Source organism: Leucopleurus acutus (assembly GCF_964270905.1).
Source record: "Leucopleurus acutus genome assembly, chromosome: 11".
Taxonomy (NCBI): domain Eukaryota; kingdom Metazoa; phylum Chordata; class Mammalia; order Artiodactyla; family Delphinidae; genus Leucopleurus; species Leucopleurus acutus.
In genome coordinates, this window is record NC_139152.1 from 90025317 (window position 1) to 90047193 (window position 21877).

The 21877-nt window shown below is 44.4% G+C and overlaps 1 protein-coding gene across 1 annotated transcript in view; it reads right to left on the minus strand.

Annotated features, from left to right (window-relative positions):
• LARGE1 (LARGE xylosyl- and glucuronyltransferase 1) overlaps window positions 1-21877 on the minus strand; it is a gene marked incomplete at its 3' end in the record, with an annotated part of 588892 nt that overhangs the window by 14308 nt on the left and 552707 nt on the right. The window lies entirely within an intron of this gene.

Consider the following 21877-nt stretch of genomic DNA (forward strand, 5'->3'; position numbering starts at 1 on the left):
ACACATATTCATGCATTTTTAGATTCTTTTCTCGTATAGGTTATCACAGAGGATTGAGTAGAGTTCCCTGAGCTACACAGTAGGGCCTTGTTGGTTATCTACCTTATACAGGGTAGTGGGTGGGTGTTTATCACAAGCTCCTGATTATTGCTCCACCTCCACCTTTCCCCTTTGGTAACCACAGGTTTTTTTCCAATATCTGTAAATCTGTTTTTGTAAATAAGTTCATTTGTTATCTTTTTTTAAAAAAAGATTCCACACATGAGTGATATCATGTGGTGTTTGTCTTTCTCTGTCTGACTTCACTTAGTATGATAATCCTTAGGTCCATCCATGTTGCTGCGAAGGGCATTGTTTCATTCTTTATTTTATGGCTGAGTAATATTGATTATATACATATATACTACATCTTCTTTACCCATTGATCTGTGATGGACTTTTAGGTTGGTTCCATGTCTTGGCTATCGTAAACAGTGCAGCAATGAACAGTGGGGTGAATGGATCTTTTTGAATTATGGTTTTCTCTGGATATATACCACAGAGTGGGATTGCTGGATCATATGGTAGTTCTATTTTTAGATTTTTAAGGAAACTCCATACTGTTCTCCATAGTGGTTTTTATCAATTTACATTCCTACCAATAGTGTAAGAGGGTTCCCTATTCTCCACACCCTCTCCAGCATTTATTATTTGTCAACTTTTTGATGATGGTCATTTTGACTGGTGTGAGGTGATACCTCATTGTAGTTTTGATTTGCATTTCTCTGATAATTAGTGATGTTGAGTATTTTTCATGTGTCTATTGGCCATCTGTGTGTCTTCTTTGGAGAAATATGTTTAGTTCTTCTGCCCATTTTTCAATTGGCTTGTTTTCTTTTTTTAATTTATTTTTTATTGAAGCATAGTTGATTTACAACATTGGGTTAGTTTCAGGTGTACAGCAAAGTGATTCAATTATACATATTATGTCTTCTTTTCTTTCCTTTTTTTTTTTTACATCTTTATTGGAGTATAATTGCTTTACAATGGTTAGTTTCTGCTTTATAACAAAGTGAATCAGTTATACATATACATATGTTCCCATATCTCTTCCCTCTTGCACCTCCCTCCCTCCCATCCTACCTATCCCACCCCTACAGGCGGTCACAAAGCACAGAGCTGATCTCCCTGTGCTATGCAGCTGCTTCCCACTAGCTATCTACCTTACGTCTGGTAGTGTATATATGTCCATGCCTCTCTCTCACTTTGTCACGGCTTACCCTTCCCCCTTCCCATATCCTCAAGTCCATTCTCTAGTAGGTCTGTGTCTTTATTCCTGTCTTACCCCTAGGTTCTTCATGACATTTTTTTTCTTAGATTCCATATATATGTGTTAGCATACGGTATTTGTCTTTCTCTTTCTGACTTACTTCACTCTGTATGACAGACTCTAGGTCTATCCACCTCATTACAAATAGCTCAATTTCATTTCTTTTTATGGCTGAGTAATATTCCATTGTATATATGTGCCACATCTTCTTTATCCATTCATCCGATGATGGACACTTAGGTTGTTTCCACCTCTGGGCTACTGTAAATAGAGCTGCAATGAACATTTTGGTACATGACTCTTTTTGAATTATGATTTTCTCAGGGTACATGCCCAGTAGTGGGATTGCTGGTTCATATGGTAATTCTATTTATAGTTTTTTAAGGAACCTCCATACTGTTCTCCACAGTGGCTGTATCAATTTACATTCCCACCAAAAGTGCAAGACGGTTCCCTTTCTCCACACCCTCTCCAGCGTTTATTGTTTCTAGATTTTTTGATGATGGCCATTCTGACTGGTGTGAGATGATATCTCATTGTAGTTTTGATTTGCATTTCTCTAATGATTAATGAAGTTGAGCATTCTTTCATGTGTTTGTTGGCAGTCTCTATATCTTCTTTGGAGAAATGTCTATTTAGGTCTTCTGCCCATTTTTGGATTGGGTTGTTTGTGTTTTTGTTATTGAGCTGCATGAGCTGCTTATAAATTTTGGAGATTAATCCTTTGTCAGTTGCTTCATTTGCAAATATTTTCTCCCATTCTGAGGGTTGTCTTTTGGTCTTGTTTATGGTTTCCTTTGCTGTGCAAAAGCTTTGAAGTTTCATTAGGTCCCATTTGTTTGTTTTTGTTTCCATTTCTCTAGGAGGTGGGTCAAAAAGGATCTTGCTGTGATTTATGTCATAGAGTGTTCTGCCTATGTTTTCCTCTAAGAGTTTGATAGTTTCTGGCCTTACATTTAGGTTTTTAATCCATTTTGAGCTTATTTTTGTGTATGGTGTTAGGGAGTGATCTAATCTCATACTTTTAAATGTACCTGTCCAGTTTTCCGAGCACCACTTATTGAAAAGGCTGTCCTTTCTCCACTGTACATTCCTGCCTCCTTTATCAAAGATAAGGTGACCATATGTGCGTGGGATTATCTCTGGGCTTTCTATCCTGTTCCATTGATCTATCTTTCTGTTTTTGTGCCAGTACCATACCGTCTTGATTACTATAGCTTTGTAGTATAGTCTGAAGTCAGGGAGCCTGATTCCTCCAGCTCCGTTTTTCGTTCTCAAGATTGCTTTGGCTATTCGGGCTCTTTTGTGTTTCCATACAAATTGTGAAATTTTTTGTTCTACTTCTGTGAAAAATGCCAGTGGTAGTTTGATAGGGATTGCATTGAATCTGTAGATTGCTTTGGGTAGTAGAGTCATTTTCACAATGTTGATTCTTCCAATCCAAGAACATGGTATATCTCTCCATCTATTTGTATCATCTTTAATTTCTTTCATCAGTGTCTTATAATTTTCTGCATACAGGTCTTTTGTCTCCTTAGGTAGGTTTGTTCCTAGATATTTTATTCTTTTTGTTGCAGTGGTAAATGGGAGGGTTTTCTTGATTTCACTTTCAGATTTTTCATCATTAGTGTATAGGAATGCTAGAGATTTCTGTGCATTAATTTTGTATCCTGCTACTTTACCAAATTCATTGATTAGCTCTAGTAGTTTTCTGGTAGCATCTTTAGGATTCTCTATGTATAGTATCATGTCATCTGCAAACAGTGACAGCTTTACTTCTTCTTTTCCGATTTGGATTCCTTTTATTTCTTTTTTTCCTCTGATTGCTGTGGCTAAAACTTCCAAAACTATGTTGAATAAGAGTGGTGAGAGTGGGCAACCTTGTCTTCTTCCTGATCTTAGTGGAAATGTTTTCAGTTTTTCACCATTGAGGATGATGTTGGCTATGGGTTTGTCATATATGGCCTTTATTATGTTAAGGAAAGTTCCCTCTATGCTGACTTTCTGCAGGGTTTTTATCATAAATTGAATTTTGTCGAAAGCTTTCTCTGCATCTATTGAGATGATCATATGGTTTTTCTCCTTCAATTTGTTAATATGGTTTATCACATTGATTGATTTGCGTATATTGAAGAATCCTTGCATTCCTGGAATAAACCCCACTTGATCACGGTGTATGATCCTTTTAATATGCTGTTGGATTCTGTTTGCTAGTATTTTGTTGAGGATTTTTGCATCTATGTTCATCAGTGATATTGGCCTGTAGTTTTCTTTCTTTGTGACATCCTTGTCTGGTTTTGGTATCAAGGTGATGGTGGCCTCGTAGAAGGAGTTTGGGAGTGTTCTTCCCTCTGCTATATTTTGGAAGAGTTTGAGGACAGGTGTTAGCTCTTCTCTAAATGTTTGATAGAATTCGCCTGTGAAGCCATCTGGTCCTGGGCTTTTGTTTGTTGGAAGATTTTTAATCACAGTTTCAACTTCAGTGCTTGTGATTGGTCTGTTCATCTTTTCTATTTCTTCCTGATTCAGTCTTGGCAGGTTGTGCATTTCTAAGAATTTGTCCATTTCTTCCAGGTTGTACATTTTATTGGCATAGAGTTGCTTGTAGTAATCTCTCATGATCTTTTGTATTTCTGCAGTGTCAGTTGTTACTTCTCCTTTTTCATTTCTAATTCTATTGATTTGAGTCTTCTCCCTGTTTTTCTTGGTGAGTCTGGCTAATGGTTTATCAATTTTGTTTATCTTCTCAAAGAACCAACCTTTATCTTTATTGATCTTTGCTATTGTTTCCTTCATTTCTTTTTCATTTATTTCTGATCTGATTTTTATGATTTCTTTCCTGCTGCTAACTATGGGGTTTTCTTCTTTCTCTAATTGCTTTAGGTGCAAGGTTAGGTTGTTTATTCGAGATGTTTCCTGTTTCTTAAGGTAGGACTGTATCGCTATAAACTTCCCTCTTAGAACTGCTTTTGCTGCATCCCATAGGTTTTGGGTCGTCGTGTCTCCATTGTCATTTGTTTCTAGGTATTTTTTTATTTCCTCTTTGATTTCTTCAGTGATCACTTCGTTATTAAGTAGTGTATTGTTTAGCCTCCATGTGTTTGTATTTTTTACAGATCTTTTCCTGTAATTGATATCTAGTCTCATGGCGTTTTGGTCGGAAAAGATACTTGAAACAACTTCAAGTTTCTTAAATTTACCAAGGTTTGACTTGTGACCCAAGATATGATCTATCCTGGAGAATGTTCCATGAGCACTTGAGAAAAATGTGTATTCTGTTGTTTTTGGATGGAATGTCCTATAAATATCAATTAAGTCCATCTTGTTTAATGTATCATTTAAAGCTTGTGTTTCCTTATTTATTTTCATTTTGGATGATCTGTCCATTGGTTAAAGTGGGGTGTTAAAGTCCCCTACTATGAATGTGTTACTGTCGATATCCCCATTTCTGGCTGTTAGTATTTGCCTTATGTATTGAGGTGCTCCTATGTTGGGTGCATAAGTATTTACAATTGTTATATCTTCTTCTTGGATCGATCCCTTGATCATTGTCCTTCTTTGTCTTTTCTAATAGTCTTTTTTCTAAAGTCTATTTTGTCTGATATGAGAATTACTACTCCAGCTTTCTTTTGGTTTCCATTTGCATGAAATATCTTTTTCCATCCCCTTACTTTCAGTCTGTATGTGTCTCGAGGTCTGAAGTGGGTCTGTTGTAGACAGCAAATATACGGGTCTTGTTTTTATATCCATTCTGCCAATCTGTGTCTTTTGGTAGGAGCATTTAGTCCATTTACATTTAAGGTAATTATCGATATGTATGTTCCTATTCCCATTTTCTTAATTGTTTTGGGTTCGTTATTGTAGGTCTTTTCCTTCTCTTGTGTTTCTTGCCCAGAGAAGTTCCTTTAGCATTTGCTGTAAAGCTGGTTTGGTGGTGCTGAACTCTCTCAGCTTTTGCTTGTCTGTAAAGGTTTTAATTTCTCCATCAAATCTCTGAATGTGATCCTTGCTGGGTAGAGTAATCCTGGTTGCAGGTTTTTCTCCTTCATCACTTTAAATATGTCCTGCCAGTCCCTTCTGGCTTGCAGAGTTTCTGATGAAAGATCAGCTGTTAGCCTTATGGGGATTCCCTTGTGTGTTATTTGTTGTTTTTCCCTTGCTGCTTTTAATATGTTTTCTTTGTATTTAATATTTGACAGTTTGCTTAATATGTGTCTTGGTGTATTTCTCCTGTATGGAACTCTCTGTGCTTCCTGGACTTGATTAACTATTTCCTTTCCCATATTAGAGAAGTTTTCAACTATAATCTCTTCAAAAATCTTCTCAGTTCCTTTCTTTTTCTCTTCTTCTTCTGGAACCCCTATAATTCGAATGTTGGTGCTTTTAATGTTGTCCCAGAGGTCTCTGAGACTGTCCTCAGTTCTTTTCATTCTTTTTTCTTTATTCTGCTCTGCAGTAGTTATTTCCACTATTTTATCTTCCAGGTCACTTATCCGTTCTTCTGCCTCAGTTATTCTGCTACTGATCCCGTCTAGAGTATTTTTAATTTCATTTATGGTGTTCTTCATTGTTGTTTGTTTCATCTTTAGTTCTTGTAGGTCCTTGTTAAATGTTTCTTGCATTTTGTCCATTCTATTTCCAAGATTTTGGATCATCTTTACTATCATTACTCTGAATTCTTTTTCAGGTAGACTGCCTATTTTCTCTTCATTTGTTAGGTCTGGTGGGTTTTCATCTTGCTCCTTCATCTGCTGTGTGTTTTTCTGTCTTCTCATTTTCCTTCTCTTACTGTGTTTGGGGTCTTCTTTTTGCAGGCTGCAGGCTCGTAGTTCCCGTTGTTTTTGGTGTCTGTCCCCAGTGGCTAAGGTTGGTTCAGTGGGTTTTGTAGGCTTCCTGGTGGAGGGGACTAGTGCCTGTGTTTTGGTGGATGAGGCTGGATCTTGTCTCTCTGGTGGGCAGGTCCACGTCTGGTGGTGTGTTTTGGGGTGTCTGTGGACTTATTATGATTTTGGGCAGCCTCTCTGCTAATGGGTGGGGTTGTGTTCCTGTCTTCCTAGTTGTTTGGCATAGGGTGTCCAGCACTGTAGCTGGCTGGTCGTTGAGTGAAGATGGGTGCTGAGATGGAGATCTCTGGGAGATTTTCGCTGTTTGATATTATGTGGAACTGGGAGGTCTCTCGTTGACCAGTGTCCTGATGTTGGCTCTCCTACCTCAGAGGCACAGCACTGACTCCTGGCTGCAGCACCAAGAGCCTTTCATCCACACGGCTCAGAATAAAAGGGAGAAAAAGTAGAAATAAAGAATTAGTCAAGTAGAAAGAAAGAAAGGAGGGAGGGAGGGAGGAAGGAAGGAAGGAAGGAAAAAAAAGAAGATAAAATAAAGTAAAGTATGATAAAATATAAAGTTATTAAAATAAAAAAAATTATTAAGAAAGAAAAATTAAAAAAAAAATCAAAGACAGACGGATAGAACCCTAGGACAAATGGTGGAAGCAAAGCTATACAGCATAAATCTTGCTCTCAAAGTCCACCTCCTAAATTTGGGATGATTCGTTGTCTATTCATGTATTCCGCAGACATCAAGTTGATCGTGGAGCTTTAATCCGCTGCTCCTGAGGCTGCTGGGAGAGATTTCCCTTTCTCTTCTTTGTTCTCACAGCTCCCAGGGGCTCAGCTTTGGATTTGGCCCCGCCTCTGCGTGTAGGTCGCTGGAGGGCGTCTGTTCTTCGCTCAGACAGGACGGGGTTAAAGGAGCCGCTGATTCGGGGGCTCTGGCTCACTCAGGCCGAGGGGTTGGGAGGGGCACGGAGTGCGGGGCGGGCCTGTGGCGGCAGAGGCCGGCGTGACGTTGCACCAACCTGAGGCCCACCGTGCGTGCGCTCTCCCGGGGAAGTTTCCCAGGATCCTGGGACCCTGGCAGTGGCGGGCTGCACAGGCTCCCCGGAAGAGGGGTGTGGATAGTGCTGTGTGCTCGCACACAGGCCCCTTGGTGGCGGCAGCAGCCTTAACATCTCCCGCCCGTTTCTGGGTCCGCGCTTTTAGCCGCGGCTCGTGCCCGTCTCTGGAGCTCCTTTAAGCAGTGCTCTTAATCCCCTCTCCTCGCGCACCAGGAAACAAAGAGGTAAGAAAAAGTCTCTTGCCTCTTCGTCAGGTTCAGACTTTTCCCCGGACTCCCTCCCGGCTAGCCGTGGCGCACTAACCCCCTGCAGGCTGTGTTCACGCCGCCAACCCCGGTCCTCTCCCTGCATCCGACCGAAGCCCGAGCCTCAGCTCCCAGGCCTGCCCGCCCCGGCAGGGGAGCAGACAAGCCTCTCGGGCTGGTGAGTGCCGGTCGGTCTGATCCTCTGTGCAAGAATCTCTCCCTGCTTTGCCCTCTGCACCCCTGTTGCTGTGCTCGCCTCCGTGGCTCCAAAGCTTCCCCCTCCGCGACCCGCAGTCTCTGCCCGCGAAGGGGCTTCGCAGTGTGTGGAAACCTTTCCTCCTTCACAGCTCCCTCCCACTGGTGAGGGTCCCGTCCCTATTCTTTTGTCTCTGTTTATTCTTTTTTCTTTTGCTCTACACAGGTACGTGGGGGGTTTCTTGCCTTTAGGGAGGTCTGAGGTCTTCTGCCAGCGTTCAGCGTTCAGTTCAGGTGTCCTGTAGGAGTTGCTCCACGTGTAGATGTATTTCTGGTGTATCTGTGGGGAGGAAGGTGATCTCCGCGCCTTACTCTTCCGCCATCTTCCTGTTTTTTTGACATAGAGCTACATGAGCTGTCTGTATATTTTCAAGATTAATCCCTTGTTGGTCACTTCATTTGCAAATATTTTCTCCTATTCTGTGGGTTGTGTTTTCGTTTTATGGTTTCCTTTGTTGTGCAGAAGTTTTTAAGTTTAATTAAGTCCCATTTGTTTATTTTTATTTTTGTTACTCTAGAAGGTGGATTAAAAAAGATACCATTGTGATTTCTGTGAAAAAGTGTTCTGCCTATGTTTTCCTCTAAGAGTTTTATAGTGTCCGGCCTTACATTTAGATCTTTGATCCATTTCGAGTTTATTTTTGTGTATGGTGTTAGGGAGTGTTCTAATTTCATTTTTTTTTACATGTAGCTGTCCAGTTTTGCCAGCACCACTTATTGAAGAGACTGTCTTTTCATTGAGCTACCATATGATCCAGCAGGCTCATTCGTGGACCTATAACCTAAGAAGACAGAATTGGAAAGACATAGGCAGGCAAATCTGCACTGTACAGTATTACAAGAGACTCGGTGTCTTTTCTCTGTTAAATTGACCATAGGTGCATGAATTTATTTCTGGGCTCTCTATCCTGTTCCATTGATCTATATTTCTGTTTTTGTGCCAGTAACATATTGTCTTGATTACTCTGGCTTTGTAGTATAGTCTGAAGCAGGGAGTCTGACTCCTCCAGCTCTGTTTTTCTTTCTCAGGATTGCTTTGGCTATTTGGGGTCTTTTGTGTTTCCATATAAATTCAAAATATTTTGTTCTAGTTCTGTGAAAAATGCCATTGGTTGAGCTGTGTTCTAAAAAGCAGAAGTGGGACTTCCCTGGTGGTGCAGTGGTTAAGAATCCGCCTGCCAATGCAGGGGACATGGGTTCGAGCCCTGGTCCGGGAAGATCCCACATGCCACGGAGCAACTAAGCCCGTGCGCCACAACTACTGAACCTGTGCTCTAGAGCCTGCGAGCCACAACTACTGAAGCCTGCACGCCTAGAGCCCGTGCTCCGCAACAAGAAGCCACTGCAATGAGAAGCCCGCACATCGCAACAAAGGGTAGCCCCCACCTTGCCTCAACTATAGAAAGCCCATGCACAGCAACAAAGACCCAATTCAACCAAAAAAAAAAAAAAAGCAGAAGTTAGCCAGTCAGGGGAGGGGGGTTCAAGGTATTTGCAAAATTTGGAAATAAGAAAGCATATAGGATTCAGGGGAACTGAATTTCTTAGAACACACCTGGTACATTGTAAGTGGTCAATAAACAGTAATCAAAAGTGCTTGTAGGGCTTCCCTGGTGGCGCAGTGGTTGAGAGTCCGCCTGCCGATGCAGGGGACACGGGTTCGTGCCCCGGTCCGGGAAGATCCCACATGTCGTGGAGCGGCTGGGCCCGTGAGCCATGGCCGCTGAGCCTGCGCGTCTGGAGCCTGTGCTCCGCAACGGGAGAGGCCACAACAGTGAGAGGCCCGCGTACCGCAAAAAAAAAAAAAAAAAAAAAAAAAAGTGTTTGCAACGTTTCTGTAACAAGCACTATGCCAGGCACTTTATAGGCATTACTCCTTGAATCACTGCTGATATACTATGACATATGTACTAGTTTTCCCAGTTTACTGAAGAAGACATTCAAACTCTGAGAGGTTAAGTAATTTGCATTAAAACGACAAATGATGATGATAAAATCATCATTGTATGAATTAAGGCTGCACCAGTGTAGAAATAACCTGGAAAGATCAATAATCACAGGACCTATGTGGACCAAGTCTGTTAATGTGGTGACTTTGCAGCTGGAGCAATGAGCTTCTTGGAGCTCATGGATTAAGGCAGTTGGTGGGAGAGGTTAGGAAGGGGATGGAGGGAGATGGCAGGAGGCTGCAGCCTGCATGCGGATGCTCTGTACATGGCATCCCAATGGTGGATCCCACATTGTAGTGGCTAACTGGGCAGAGGCCAGAACACAGGTAGTGTTTGGAGGTGCAGAGACGGGCGTCGACCTCCTGGCTTACTGAGCCTCCTGCACTTTTTTTTTTTTTTTTTTTTCTTTACCATCCACTAGCTTCTCTAACAACTACAGTCTGCCTCTGACTCCTTGGATCAGGCCAGGGTTGGCAATGTCCCCTCACTGTCACATCCAACAGACTTCTCCATTCTCATCTTTCTTGACTTTTCTCTGCACTTGGTGCTAAAGACCACTCCCGCTGCCCTTAGCTTTAGAACAACGTCCCAGAATTCTGGAGAACATCTTCCCACCCTCTTGGGCTTTGATCAGGGTAATTGTTTTATGCATCAGCCCTCTTGATGCTGCTTACCGTCTGGACACATCTTGTTGCCCCTACTCCCTGGGCAGGGATGGAGATCCTCACTCTCTAGACACGAGAGCTTCCACTCCTGTAACAGAAGTGGTTGGGCTGATTTCTTTGTGTTGGTGCCATGAATGGCTGAGGCTGGTGCTGCCAGGTGACAAACTGCTCGGAACCATGGGGCCGAAGGCACTGGGGCTGCTGTCAGGATGCCAGGAGAGAATGAGACATCGGCTCTCTGAGCCTCAGATGTCCACGGCGTCAAATGTCAGAGAGCCGACTGTTTAATCAACCCTGTGTTGTAAGGAATCCAAGCGATGCCCATACAAGTTCCCAGGACTCACTCACAGGAACGTTATATTACAAGGAATAGGAGGAGGGAAAGAAATTTGTGCTGGAGTGCGTGTCTGTTTCTGAAACCCCAGAACAGTATCACGCTTTCTCTTAAGGCTTTGCGTGCAGCCAATTAGAGAACTTTGCCTCCCTGCACCTCCCCTGCCCACCTCTGTTGGCCTTGATGCGTCCCCCTTGATGATGGGGCTACATCTTCTTTGGGACTGGTTCATCCTGGACTTTTCTATTTTTATTTTATATTGGAGTACAGTTGTTTTACAATGTTGTGTTAGTTTCAGGTGTACAGCAGAGTGATTCAGTTATACATACACGTGTATCCATTCTTTTTCAGATTCTTCTGCCATATAGGTTATTACAGAATACTGAGTAGAGTTCCCTGTGCTATACAGTAGGTCCTTGTTGATTATCTATTTTATATATAGTAGTGTGAATATGTTAATCCCAAACTCCTAATTTATCCCTCCCCACTTCCTTTCCACTTTGGTAACCATAAGTTTGTTTTTGATGCCTGTGAGTCTGTTTCTGTTTTGTAAACAAGTTCATTTGTATCATTTTTTAAGATTCCACATATAAGTGATTATCATATGGTATTTGTCTTTCTCTGGCTTATTTCACTTGGTATGATAATCTCTAGGTCCATGCATGTTGCTGCAAATGGCATAATTTCATTCTTCTTTTATGGCTGAGTAATATTCCATTGTAGGTATGTGCCACATCTTCTTTATCCATTCCTCTGTCCATGGACACTTAGGTTGCTTCTGTGTCTTGGCTATTGTGAATAGTGCTGCTATGAACACTGGGGTGCATGTATCTCGTAAAATTATGGTTTTCTCTGGATATATGCCCAGGAGTGGGATTGCTGGGTCATATGGTAGTTCTATTTTTAGTCTTTTAAGGAACCTCCATACTGTTCTCCATGATGGTTGTACCAATTTATATTCCCACCAACAGTGCAGGAGGGTTCCCTTTTCTCCACACCCTCTCCAGCATTTATTGCTTGGAGACTTTTTGATGCTGGCCCTTCTGGCAGGTGTGAGGTGATACCTCATTGCAGTTTTGATTTGCATTTCTCTAACGATTAGGGATGGTGGGCATCGTCCTGGACTTCTTTGCTCACCGAGGATGGCGGGTGGTGGCAGTGGTAATAACACGCAGAGTGCCTGCTTATGTACCTATCAGCTCTGCTAGGCTTGAGGTCAAGGATGAGCCTTGTTCATGGTTACGTTTCTAGCTCTGGCACTGTGTCAGGCACACATCAGGCAAGCAATAAATACGCAGGGAATGAAGGAATCAATTTGCAGTTGTCTTATGTGAGAGAGAGGGTGGTACTGTGAAGAGGGCCCTTTGGAAGCAACAGAGCTGGGTGGCAACTGTAGTTCCGCCACTTAAATACATACTTTTGATCAAGTTTATCTTTTGCATTTAAAAAATGATAACGTTTGTGATCAAAAAAGATAACATTTGGGGACTTCCCTGGTGGTCCAGTGGTTAAGACTCTGCACTTCCACTGCAAGGGGGCGTGGGTTCGATCCCTGGTTAGGGAACTAAGAGCCCGCATGCCAGCGCAGCATGGCCATAACAAAACAAACCAACAAAAAACCCGGAAAACATCTGTTAAGCACCTAGCACAACACCAGGTGCATGGAGGGTGTTTGTAAACATCTCTCTCCCTTCCTCAGCCTGCACAGGCTGCCTGCACCCTCGTATCCTCCCACGAGGCTCACGAGGTGTAGATGGGGCACAGTTGGGGTGATCCCTATTTGAAGAGAAGGCTGAGATTCCCCCATACCTTTCTGATTTCAGCTTATTCCTGGAACTATGTGGGCGCGGTGCAAACAGAACCAGGGAGCAAGCTGGCAGCTGGTGAGAAGCAGCAGGGCTACCTTGGCCACAGATACCAGCAACCAGTGAGCACAGAGAGGTGCGTGTGCACGTGTACATGTGTGTCCGTGGCTCTGAGAAGCCCCCTGGTCCCCAGCTTCCCCCCACACCCCTTACACTTCCTACCTTCAAGAGTACCAGATACAATCATGGCTTCCAACCAGAGTAATGGGAAATCATCTGAATAACACTTTTCAGAACGTAGCAACCTACCTCTGGGCAGAGGGGGCAGAGTTAAGCTGTGCTTATCATCTGCTCAGGTAACTGTGGAGGCAGACCTGGGCACAGCCCGTCCCAGGCCTTGCGGCACTCCCCTGCACAGGAGGCCAGGTAATGGGGTTTGCTAAGATTCTATTATAGTTGCCTAGGAAATGAGTTCCCAGCAGACAGGCTTCCAGGAGGTGTGTGTGGACAACAGCAAGGACTTGCAAATGAGGGAGATAAAGCTGCCTACAGGGAGTGGCACCGTAAGACAGACACATCACGGATGCGGGCAGAGAGGGGCAGAGTCATCTTGAGAGCTGGGGGGCCCCCAGGACCAGCAAAATTGGGTGGTTCCTGAATTGATGGCATTAACACATCCAGAGGGAGAAGCTGTCAGGCAGGGAGGGGCAGGAAGGAAAGAGAAGCTAAGAATGAGCTTTTGGGGCATGTTAATAAAAGAAAAAGCTGTCGTTGACTGCGCCCGGCTCTGTGCCAGGGACTCTACAGGCAGCATCTCATGTCCTTCTCAACATCCTCATTCATTCCTATCTAATTACCCCACTGCCCCTTTGCCGTTAGCAATCACGGCTGAACATCCAGCGGTGCTTTCTATGTGCTGCCCCGGGTCAGCTGTGAGCTGGAGGTTAACTGGAGGGGCCACTAAGAGCTTTGCAGTTCAGAGGGCAGCTCCGGGGCAGCCTGCCCAGATTCAGGCCCTACCTGGACACTCACCTGCTCATACTCTCCAGCAAGTTACATCTTTGTGCCACTGTTTTATCCTCTTGGAGACGGGGATATATTAGGACTTGGGCTGTGGGGTTTTGTACGAATTAAATGGATTATCTCATGTAGAGTTTAAGACAGTTCTTCAACGCATAGAATGCACTTGATAACTACGACCTGTGAGGATGATCATGGCCATCATGATGATGGCAGAGATCAGCCCATCAGGCGTTCGGATCAATAAACAGGTTAAGCACAACAGCAAACAAATGGCTGGAGAGGGTGTGGAGAAAAGGGACCCCCCCCCCATTGTTGGTGGGAATGTAAATTGGTGCAGCCCCTATGGAGAACAGTATGGAGGTTCCTCAAAAAACTGAAAATAGAACTACCATATGATCCAGCAATCCCACTCCTGGGCCTATACCCAGAGAAAACCATAATTCAAAAAGAGTCATGTACCACAATGTCCATTGCAGCACTATTTACAATAGCCAGGACATGGAAGCAACCTAAGTGTCCATAGACAGACGAATGGATAAAGAAGATGTGGCACATTTATACAATGGAATATTACTCAGCCATAAAAAGAATGAAATAATGCCATTTGCAGCAACGTGCATGGACTTAGAGATTATCATACTAAGTGAAGTAAGCCAGAGAAGGACAATTACCATATGATATCCCTTATATGTGGAATCTAAAATATGCCACAAATGAACTTATGTACAAAACAGAAACTCACACAGAGAGCAGACTTGTGGTTGTGAAGGGGGCAAGGGGATATGGAGGGAGGGAGTGGGAGTTTGGGGTTAGAAGATGCAAATTATTATATACAGGATGGATAAACAACAAGGTCCTACTGTATAGCACAGGGAACTATATTCAATATCCTGTGATAAACCAAAATGGAAAAAAATATAAAAATGTAAATATATATGTATAATTGAATCACTTTGCTGTACAGGAGAAATTAACACAACATTGTAAATCAACTATACTTCAATAAAACAAACAAACAAATATTATAAAAACAGTAAGCACAGAACGCCTTTGGATAAGCCAGGATAAGCAAGATGTCTGCTTAGTGATGCTGTGCCTGTGGGCATGTTATTTCACCCAGGCATCCTCATCTGTTAAATGAACTGTAATGAAGTTAAATGACAAAATACATGCGAAAGTGCTTGCAACAGCGCTTGGCCTGTAGTACGTGCTCAATAAATGTTAAACGTTACAGTAGAAACAAAATGACGAATGTACACAAGGGAACGCCACCTGGTAATGTCCCTCATCGAGCAGCCAGTCGGCCTTGCCTGGCGCCATCTGTCCCTGGCCTTGTTCACATTTCTGTCCTTCATTCAACCAGTGTTTACAAAGCCACCATCATGTGCCAGGGGGCACGTGATGGGGGAGGGCGGTTAGATGTCATCCTGCAGAGAACACAATGAAACTGGAATCTGTCACTCCTGTACACTCTCAGGATATAGTCTCAACCAGCGTGGCACGTTTGTCCCCTCGAAAGCGAGGCAACATTTGCAAAGCAAAGCACAGAGGTTTAAAGCTTCAAGCACTGAACAAAGATGAGGATTCTGCTGGGTTAGAGAAAGAGGCGAGAAACCTGCCCCAGTCTCGTGGATGTGGGACGTCCCAGCAGACAGAGCTGTCTAGGCCTCTACCATTCTGGAACATTCCTTGAACATGCCAAGATATTTCATGCCTTTATACCTATTAGTCCTTAAAGCCTGAACTGAGCTATCACCTATTTTCGAGGCCTTCCCAGCCCACCCACGCTGGGTCGTCATCTTGTGAGTCTGACCTTCCGTATCTTTTATCTCTGTACCTGTACTGATAATGACAAGAGCAACAGCAGTGCGTGCAGCTGGAGTGCCCCCTAGAATGTAACCCCATGAGGGCAGGAGCTCGGGCTGTGCTGTGCACCATGAAAGCCCCAGTGCCTAGAACACAGCCTGGTCATGGCAGATGCACAGTGTATATCTGTGGAATGTAGAACATACCAGGCATGTGCTAGGTGCTTTCCAAGTACTATTCCATTTAACCTTCCCAGAACCTTAAGACTGAAGAAAGAATAGGATCCTCACTTCATAGGTGCAGAGTTTGAGGGTTAAGTACCTTTCCCAAGGTCCGGTAAAGGCTGAGTGAGGAGCGCTCAGTGTTGAGATGCAGGTCGAGCGAATCCAGAGACAGCACTGTCACAGTGCAGCACGCTGTCAGGCACATAGTAGGTGCTCACTCAATAGTTTTTGGAGTGAATAAGCACGAGTACATAGTTTCTCATTGCATTAAAAAAAAAAAAAAAAAAGATGGTTACATGAAGTTACCAGGCTGTACTGAAGGCGGCAGTTCGCAACAGTGGGGGTTATGGGCGGGGGCCTGGCAAAGACGTTCAGTTCTGATCGTCAAAGCACAGAAAATTAACTTCTGTTGAACACCTACTGGACCCCCGCAAGAAGCTATTACTAGCCCCTTTACTAACTGAGGAAGCAGAGGACTGGGGAGACGAAATAAGCAACCCCGAGTCACATCCTTGACAAGCACGGTAGGACCTGCAGGCAAAGGCCGGTCTGCGTGACTTCTGCCACGCCTGCTGAATTTCACTTGACATTTCTGAAATCAGGAGTGAACGCTGCACATCTCCACCCTCATTTTTTTTTTTTTTTTCTTTTTCTTTTTCAGTACGCGGGCCTCTCACTGTTGTGGCGTCTCCCGCTGCGGAACACAGGCTCCGGACGCGTAGGCTCAGCGGCCATGGCTCACGGGCCCAGCCGCTCCGCGGCATGTGGGATCTTCCCGGACCGGGGCACGAACTCATGTCCCCTGCATCGGCAGGCGGACTCCCAACCACTGCGCCACCAGGGAAGCCCTCCACCCTCATTTCCTAGAAGACACAGGTGAAGGGGTGGGAGTGATATTTTAGTGAAACTCTGCAGCTATGCCCATGCATGTAACCGATTTCATTATTTTCCAGTTGATCTGTTTGTTTTTGCTATGATAATAGCTGGTTGCTAAGCAACTGCTCAGGGAGCTATGATGCTGAACCTTTTTTTGGTAACCTAGTATAGGCTCCCCAAAAGGGGTGATATGGGTGTGTTTGGGGGTCTAATCAAAGGGCTGCCAACCAGCCTGCTCCGGTATCCTGAGTTTTGAGAGGGATCTAGCCCCTTCCATTAATGAGCAGGCTATTGTAGAGGGGTGGCCGCCTTCCTCCTCTGGCACTAGGATTTAACCTCTCCGGGGCCTCTGTTTGGTCACCTGTAATAACACTTACCTCACACAGAAGAAATTTTTCCTTAAGCTAATGGCAAGTCAGTCAGTATGGTTATCTTCACATGAAAAGGACAGTGCACGCTTACTTGGGGCTTCTGATAGAATCGTATTCCTTACCAGTTCTCAAAATTCTAGTTCCTAGAAATGATCAAGGTCAGAGGTCATACCGACAAGGGATTAATCTCCAAAATTTACAAACAGCTCATGCAGCTCTATATCAAAAAAACAAACAACCCAATCAAAAAATGGGCAGAAGCTCTAAATAGACATTTCTCCAAAGAAGACATACAGATGGCCAAAAAGCACGTAAGAAGATGCTTAACATCACCAATTATCAGAGAAATGCAAATCAAAACTACAATGAGTTAGCACCTCATAATGGTCAGAATGGCCATCATCAAAAAGTCTACAAACAATAAATGCTGGAGACGGTGTGGAGAAGAGAACCCTCTTGCACTGTTGGTGGGAATGTAAACTGATACAGCCACTATGGAGAACAGGATGGAGGTTCCTTAAAAAACTAAAAATAGAAGTACCACATGATCTGGCAGTCCCACTCCTGGGCAGGGCATATATCTGGAGAAAACCATAGTCCGAAAGGATACATGCACCTCGATTTTCACTGCAGCACTATTTACAATAGTCAAGACATGGAAGCAACCTAAATGCCCATCGACAGAGGAATGGATAAAGATGTGGAACATGTATATAATGGAATATTACTCAGTCATAAAAAAGAATGAAATAATGCCATTTGCAGCAACATGCATGGACCTAGAGATTATCATACTACATGAAATAAGCCAGAGAAAGACAAATACCACATGTTATCACTTATATGTGGAATCTAATGAAAAAAGAGATACAAATGAACTTATTTACAAAAGAGAAGCAGACTTACAGACATCAAAAACAAACTTATGGTTACCAAAGGGGAAAGGTGAGGGGGGTGGGAGGATAAATCAGGAGCTTGGGATGAACACACACACTACTATGACCAACAGGGACCTACTGTATAGCACTGGCAACTCTACCCAATATTCTGTGATAACCTATATGAGAAAAGAATCTAAAAAAGAATGAATATATGTATATGTATAACTGAATCACTTTGCTGTACACCAGAAAGTAACACAACATTAGAAATCAACTATACTCCAATAAAATTTTTTTAAAAAAGGTCAGAGGTCACAAACTGGTGGTCTGTGGGGATGAGAAGGTTCTATTCATCCTGAAGACATGTTTGGTCTGACTCAACAGTGTTTACATTTTTTAAAAAATTAGTTAGTTGTCAACACTAAAAATTAAAACATGAAAATACAGATTTCTAGCTCCTCTTGAAAAATATAAAGAAACAGGTTGAAAAAACCAGAATTGTTGGAAGTCACACAGTTTTTTACGGCACAGAGTGCGAGCTGGAACCAGGGTCGCAGCAGGTGCCTGTCCACCATGACACTCAAGAGTCAACGCCATGATATCCTGCTTAGTCCGGGAAGGACGTGGGCACAGCAGACCAAGAGGGGGCCAGCACGAGACACAGGTCAAAGCAGGCAGGACTTCCAGGTACAGGCTTTTGAAAAGGAAGCCTCAGGTGACAACATTTGAAAGAGGTTCCCTGTCTTGCTTCCAAAGCCCAGCCACCTTTGCAGACAGTTACTGATTTCAGCTGCAGAATCTCTCTCTGGTCCATCTACCTGTCTCTGCCGCTACTTCTGATCCCTTTGCTAGGCCTCCAACATCTCTCACCAGAACGAACACAAGAGTCCCCTAACTTACCTCCTCTGGCCCTACTGACTGTGATCCTTCCCTGATGCAACGAGAGTGATCTTCCTTAAATGCACACCTAATCATGCCATTCTCTCAGGGATCTTCCGTTACCCACACCCCCACACCCCGCCTCGTAAAGCCCAAACTCCTTAGCGTATTTTATGAGAAGTCCTGAGGGACCCACCCTGGCTTACACTTCTGGCCACATCATCTCTTGCTGTTCTCCCCATCAGGGCTCTGGCCACCTGCCTCTCCAGAATGGATCTCTCTCTCTCTACCTGGAACATCGTCCCCTCTCCTGGCAAACTCCAGCTCAGCCTCAGGCCTCCATTTAGATCTAACCTCTTCAGGACATCTTTTCCTATACTGCCTCCCCCCCCAGATGAGGCTGAAAACCCTGGGAGAGGACACACCCATCACAGTACCTAAGGAGTCTGCGTCTTTGCTCAGCTGTCATTCCTGTTGGTCTAAACCTCTGGGATTCACAGATCCTATCTGTGTGGTTCACAGATATGGGGGCCCCTAAGGCGCCTCGTAAACGGTTACTCGCTAAACGAATGGATACTATGGATGGAGAAGAAAGAATCCGGAAAGTCCCACTATCTTTTCACTCTAGACGGAAGTCGCTTTGCTTCTCTGGTCTGTTCTCACGTGTGCAGTAAAAAAACACTGGACAAGATCAGTTATTCTCAACTCAGGGTCTCTGGACTCCCATAGGGCCTGTGAAGAAAGGAATGGGGTTTCAGGGGCAATCTGCAATATTTCCAAATGCGTGAGGGGAACCACATACCTTCTGGTGAGGAGGTGGCTAGAGGCCAACTCAAACTTCAGGTGACTGTGTAGTAAGGAAATGTTAATTAATGGGCAATACCAGTTATCTCACATTGGGAAAGGTCATGATTAGCAGTTACTGACGTCTTTGATCAATAAAACATAGGAAGACGACATAAAACGCAGTCTGTTCACGTGTAATGTTTTTCAAATCACGAGGCCCACGAGACAAAATTATATAGTCTTTGGATGGGGGAGCAGAGACCACAGACTTTTAAGATGGGGCCAGTTCGCCTTCAACTAGCTGGAAGGAAGTCTCTGCGGGTGCTCCCGCAGTAGAGCCCCAGAAGGTGGGCTGTGGTCCAATAGCGAAGCCTCTCTCTTGCTGGGGGAGGGCAGCCCTCACCCCTACCGTCTGTTCCCTTGAAAGCCCCGCCCGACACACCCAGAGCCTGTCATCATGCTGCAAGCTGCAGAGGTTTCACAATTCACAGGAATCAGGGGCTGAAAGTGCTGTCTGGCCACACGGGGGCGCCCTCACTCCACACACTGGTATCCCAAGGCCCAGCTGGAGCTGGAAGACAGCTCCATTCCTGGCGTCCCTGCAGGGTCAGGAGTTAGGGTTCACAGAGCTCCCTACCACAGCCAATGCTTTTTGGGAAGACACCTCTCATCCTCCCCGACTGAGGGTTATGTTGACTCAGGGTCGCTTACCTGTTGTTTTTTTTTTTTAAACATCTTTATTGGAGTATAATTGCTTTACAGTGGTGTGTTAGTTTCTGCTTTATAACAAAATGAAACAGTTATACATATACATATATCCTCATATCTCTTCCCTCTTGCATCTTCCTCCCTCCCACTCTCCCTATCCCACCCCTCTAGGTGGTCACAAAGCACCGAGCTGATCTCCCTGTGCTATGCGGCTGCTTCCCACTAGCTATCTATTTTACATTTGGTAGTGTATATCTGTCCGTGCCACTCTCTCACTTCGTCCCAGCTTACCCTTGCGCCTCCCCGTGTCCTCAAGTCCATTCTCTAACGTCTGCGTCTTCATTCCTGTCCTGCCCCTAGGTTCATAAGAATTGTTTTTGTTTTTTTAGATTCCACGTATATGCGTTAGCATAGGGTATTTGTTTTTCTCTTTCTGACTTACTTTGTATGATAGACTCTAGGTCCATCCACCTCACTACAAATAACTCAATTTCGTTTCTTTTTAGGGCTAATATTCCATTATATATATGTGCCACATCTTTATCCATTCATCTGTCAGTGGACACTTAGTTTGCTTCCGTGTCCTGGCTACTGTAAATACAGCTGCGATGAACACTGTGGTGCATGACTCTTTGCATTACGGTTTTCTCATCACCTGTTGTTCTTAATAAAGACAGTCTGGAAGGGACTCCACCTGCTCAGAGGGGAGAGACTGATGCTATGGCATCCCAAGATAACCCTGGAAGGAAACCTGACTCAGTGGACAGAGAACAGTCTGCCTTCCCTTGATCTGGGGGAGCTCGTATCACATCCCTGCTCTGGCTTTAGTACCAAAGGTTTGAAGACTCTTTGAGCGCGCACACACACACACACACACACACACACGGAGGGAAGTGGGGGAGGGCAAGAGACCAGGAGAGAGAGAATTCAGATCCTGCTCTGTTTGGGACAGTCATAGACCCCAGAGCAGCCAGACAAGTATGAAGCAGGGCAGGCTGCAGACCTGGGGTCCCACAGATACTGGTTCGAATCCCGGAGCAGCCTAGGTGCACCTGAGCAGGTCACTTTGCTTCTCTGAGCCTCACCGTTCACCACAATAAAAGGGAGGGGGTAACCATGCCTGCCTGCCTTTTGGGCTTGAAGTGTGGCTCCAGCAGGACAATTAATATGCAAACCACCCCGCATGGTACCTGGATCAGGAAGGTACTCACTTGGCAGCAGACATAACTCATGTTGACAAACGACAGTGATAAAGGATTAAAACGAATTTTGACCATTTACATCTTGTGACTTTAGTTTGCTCACGTGGGGACTTTTGGCCTAGGTGAATTCCATAGTCCCTTCCAGTTCAGATGGTTTGTTATTCCATAATAAACGCAACAAGCTGAGAGCTCTCCCCAGCTGCTGGACGCCTGCCTGCCCGCCCCCCCGCCCCCATGGGGAGAGCTGGATGCAGTCACAGAGAGTCAGGCCGGCTGACCCCAGCTCCCACTTTAGTGTGAGCTCCCCATCTCGCTCCCAGTCTCCCGCTGGGAACATAAAGAATGATAATAGTACCCGTGGCAGGGACCCTGCAAGGGGAGGAAATGAAATCCCACTTGCCATGCATTCAGAACAGTGCCTGACACTCAGCGAGCGCTTCACTAAATGTTCGCCATCACCACCGCTTTGATTTGTTTTCCAGAAAAGGCAGTGATCTTCCTAGAATGTTTAGATGAAGGCTGTCTGATCCAAAATTGCAAGAGGAATGATATGTTTTCATAAAAGCTATAGGAAGAGCATTAGACTGGGAGGCAGGAGATGCTTCCTGGACCAAGCTCTGCCATAAACATTTCATGAGGCCACCTGGGGTTCTAGTCTGATCA